This window comes from Ovis canadensis, chromosome 5 (assembly GCF_042477335.2).
Source record: "Ovis canadensis isolate MfBH-ARS-UI-01 breed Bighorn chromosome 5, ARS-UI_OviCan_v2, whole genome shotgun sequence".
In the NCBI taxonomy this organism is placed as follows: Eukaryota; Metazoa; Chordata; class Mammalia; order Artiodactyla; family Bovidae; genus Ovis; species Ovis canadensis.
Window position 1 is genome coordinate 23,492,380 of NC_091249.1, and position 4,820 is coordinate 23,497,199.

The following is a 4,820-nucleotide window of genomic DNA, read 5'->3' on the forward strand; positions in this document are numbered from 1 at the left end:
TCATAAAACATGCTCACCAGAAAAATGTTAGGTTTACTTTGTCCAGATTAAGAAAGAATAAGTTTATCAACATCTGGCTTCCTCATATATTTGTAAAGATGAATGCTCTGCTGCTTAATTATTAGGAATTATTTACTGATAGGATAAAACAAAATGGAAAAAGGAGTAGAGAGCTGACTAGATGTCAAGTGCTTGCTAGAAATGATTTTTAAATGTTTCTACATGTAAAATTTACTGACAAGTTTTGGTCAACCATTTAAAAATAAAAATTAGTTTAAAATTCTTGGAGAAAATGTGTTTTTGCCCACATTTAATATTGAAAATCAACTCTGCTATAGACAGGAGTTCTGTGGAGTGTACAAAATTCCTCATATTTAGAGATCAAATGGCCATCCAAGATAGATGTCATGTTTCACAGGCACTATTTTTAGTCAACCTAAAGTTTCAGCCATGGGACCAAAATTTAGTGTTCTGTGCCATATAGCCACAGAGTCACTGGTTACACATCATGGCTTAAGAAAATACTGGCATTTTGGTTTTTTTTTTTTTTTTTGTTGTTGTTGTTTTTTATGAAAGAAGTCCTACCTTACACATACAAGCAAAAGGGGTGGGGGGAGGGAAGAAGAGGGAGGGAGCAAAAAGCTTGGTTTCAAAGACAATAGACTGAAGGCAAAAGAATATGGAGCTTTCGTATTTGCACTTAAACATGTGGAACAGGCATCTTCCCCAGGTCCTTAGCAGTGCCAGCTCCCTCTTCAAGGCACAGAATTCTGACATCACACTAGCTCCTTGTCTCTCTTTCTTTAGGAATCTGTTGAAATATCACCTAGTTTGCTGGACTTTCCTGAATACTCAGGACAAAATAACACCTCCTACCACTCTCCTTTATATCTGATTTTGTTTTGTTCTTAATATCTGTCACTTTCTGACATATTCTATGATATTTTATTTTAATATCCTCATTCACTGTCCTTGGATTGTGAGAGGTTTACTTTTCAGCAGTTCTACTGCTTGCTTCCATGTGCTTGGAACATGGTTAGCACTAAATATGTATTTTTCAAGTGAATGAAGAAATATCACATTAAAACTCCAGAATATATGACCTCTTAGCAAATGTGGTGAGAATGGGAAAAAATTCCTAGTCAGAAAGGAAATGAAGTATGCTGTCAAAGGGCCTTCTGTGGTGACTTAGTGGTTTAGAATCCACCTGTAATGTAACAGCCATTTAAGAGATGTGGGTTTAATACTTGGTTTGGAAAGACCCCCTGGAGGAGAGCATGGCAACCTACTCCGGAACTCTTTCTTGGGAAATCCGATGGACAGTGGAAGCCAGTGTGCTATGGTCTTTGGGGTCTCCCAGTGTTGGACAAGACTGAAATGGCTAAAAATATAAACATACAAACATACGTTCAAAGAGAACTTACCTGAAAATAAAATATTAACACCAACTTCTTGAGAGCTGAATAGAAATTTCAGTAATTCAGCTATGTGAATTATACCAGTAGGAGTGAAAATTTTCATTATTTCCTTTTTTCCTGGTAGTCACCTCCACCTCATGGAACCAAGTAACAATACACAAATTTCAGGATTTCTTCTTTTGGAACTTTCCAAGGAACCAGAACTACAACCCCTCATATTTGGGCTTTTCCTCACCATGTACCTGATCATTGTGTTTGGAAACCTGTTCATCATCTTGATTGTTGGCGCGAACTCCCATATCCACACCCCCATGACTTCTTCCTCTCCAACCTGTCCTTTGTAGACCTCTGTTTCATTTCTACCACCATCCCAAAGATGCTATGGAACATCCAGAGACAGAGGAAAGATATCACCTATGAAGGCTGCATCACCCAGATGTATTTTTACATTCTCTTTGCAGGATTAGATGATTTCCTGCTGACTGTGATGGCCTATGATTGGTACGTGGCCATCCGCCACCCCCTGCACTACGTGATCAACGTGAGCCCCTGGCTCTGTGGACTGCTGGTTCTGATATCCTGGGTGCTGATTGCCTTGTATTCCTTGCTACAAAGCTTAATGGTGCTGTGACTGTCCTTCTATCCAGTTGTGCAAACATCCCACTTTTTCTGTGAACTCAGTCAGGTGGTACAACTTGCCAGTTTTGACAACTTTCTTAATAACATAGTGATGTATTTTGCAGCTGTCCTGATGTGTGGTGGTCCTTTTGCTGGTATCCTTTACTCTTACTCTAAAATAGTTCCCTGCATGTGTACGATCACATCAACTCAAGGGAAATATAAAGCATTTTCTACCTGTGCATCTCACCTCTTGGTTTTCTCCTTATTTTGTTTTGTAGCCTTAGGAATTTACCTTAGCTCTGGTGCCACCCACAGCTCACATTCAAGTACAATTTCCTTGGTGAAGTACACTGTTATCACACCCATGCTGAATCCCATTTATACAGTGTAAGAAATCAAGATATAAAGGGGGCTCTGAAGAGTTTATATTTGACACCAAGTATAAAAGACCAATTATAATAGTTCCCTGGACTGCATAACCCAAAGCCTTAGAACCAGAAATTGTGATTCTTTGATCATTGTGGAATAAAATTTTCTCCTTGTATGTATTTTCTTGAATTTCCATTTTTCTTTCCTTCTTTGGATTCAACATTTTTATACAATTTAGGCACTTCTTTTTTAAGCTTTATTCTCAGTCTTGTATACAGACAGATTTTATTTTTTCCTATTCCACAATTTACTTACCTTTGGAGAAAAAAAAAATGCTTTGATATTTCATTCTTTGGTGGGGCATCATAGATTTATTAAGAATTCACTGAGAATAGTGTCTTATTAAAGTATTTAGTCTACTGACACTGAAAGAGGTTATCCATAGGTATTGCTTATTGCCAGTGTGTTACTTATTTTTTGCCTTTGGAGTTCTTGTTTTTTCCTTCTGTGTGTTACTTAAGGTTTGATGTTTTATTTAGTGGTATGCTTTGAGCAAGCTCCAGGAGATGCTGAAGGGACAGGGAAGCCTAGCATGCTGCCGTCCATGGGGTAGCAACAAGTCAGACAGAATGAGTGACTAGATAGCAAAGTAATATGCTTGTGTTTCTTTCTAGTCTTTGTGTATCCAATGTAGTTTTTTGATGTATGGTAAACAATGAGTTTTTATATGATGACCTACAACTATATTTCTTTTCAAAACAGGCTGTCTTTTTTAAGTTTCTGCACTTTGAAATAGCACTACATTTTTAACTTCCTGGCCTACATTTGTGTGTTTGTTGTCATATTTAACAACTCACTATTTATCCCTTTAATTTTTATTGTAGCTATACTTGACTTTAGAAATTCTTTTTGTCTATTAAATTTTCATTCTAGCTTAAGTGATTTGATCCTCAGCCTTTCTACATGTTTGCCTTTACTAGTGGGATTTTGCAGAGAAGGCGATGGCACCCCACTCCAGTACTCTTGCCTGGAAAATCCCATGGACAGAGGAGCCTGGTAGGCTGTGCTCCATGGGGTCGCGAAGAGTCAGACACAACTGAGCGACTTCCCTTTCACTTTTCACTTTCATGCATTGGAGAAGGAAATGGCAACCAACTCCAGTGTTCTTGCCTGGAGAATCCCAGGGACGGGGGAGCCTGGTAGGCTGCTGTCTATGGGGTCACACAGAGTCGGACACGACTGAAGTCGGTTCATGAATTGCTGAAGCCTGGCTTGGAGAATTTTGAGCATTACTTTACTAGCATGTGAGATGAGTGCAATTGTGCGGTAGTTTGAGCATTCTTTGGCATTGCCTTTCTTTGGGATTGGAATGACACCTGTTTAAATATCATTGTGTTCATCAGTCCTTTTTTTCACAAAATTAAATATTTTATGGTCTTCCAAGTATTAACAAATTCACAGGGCGAATATTGGAAATAAAGCTTCTTTTGGAAGATTTTTTGAATCAATTTAGCTTGAGAAAATGGAGTTTTATATCATCTTTATTAATGCATTGAACTCCAAATCTGGTAAACTCTCTGTCTTTTCTCTAGCTGTTTTTTAAGACATGATCTTTTGCTCTTTCAGTTGGGACAAATTCTTCTGTCTTTTCATTTTACAGACCTTTGTTTATACATCTGAAATTATGTGCCACAGTTAACTGTTGTGGTCTTCAAGTGGTGTCTTTCTGTGGAAACAGTCATATACAATTGATGTGTGCCCAGTGGCTTTACTGGAAGAGTTAGATTTGATGTTATCACAATCCATGCCTGTCTTTAGGGTGTACTGGTTGCAATCATCTTGCTAAGAATGATGGACAGTTTTGGGTTTGAACCAAGTATGAGATAGAGCTTCCTGTTTGCTTAGTAGCCATTACTGGCTTAACGGGAGGCAGGCAAGCCCCAAGGTGCTAGGGCTGAAGCCTTGAAGGTCAGATCTGAGCTGACGTTGTTCCCCCTAACTGTGTGCTCCCCCACTCCCGCACCAGCTCAGTCAACCCAGAGGGGAGCACTCCTGGAGCAAGAAGTGCTAGTGTGTGACACTCTAGATGGGGTGGGGCAAGGAACCTCTTGGCCTGGACAGAGCCTGAGATGCAGACTGCCTCTGATGTGCTGTCTATATAAGCACCATCAATGGCTGATTCTCCCCTGCTCAGAAGCATCTTTGGGTCTGAAGCTCTTTTGTGCCTACAGTAAAGCTGCTGTTCTTGCCATGGTTCACTTCAGTTCAGTTCAGTTCAGTTCAGTTCACTCGCTCAGTCATGTCAGACTCTTTGCGACCCCATGAATCCCAGCACACCAGGCCTCCATGTCCATCACCAACTCCCAGAGTTCACTCAGACTCGCGTTCATCCAGTCAGTGATGCCATTCAGC

General features: G+C 39.8%; 1 pseudogene; it reads left to right on the top strand.

Annotated features, from left to right (window-relative positions):
• Positions 1-1,555: 1,555 nt before the first annotated feature.
• LOC138441691 (olfactory receptor 7A17-like) lies at positions 1,556-2,498 on the top strand (annotated as a pseudogene).
• Positions 2,499-4,820: the final 2,322 nt, after the last annotated feature.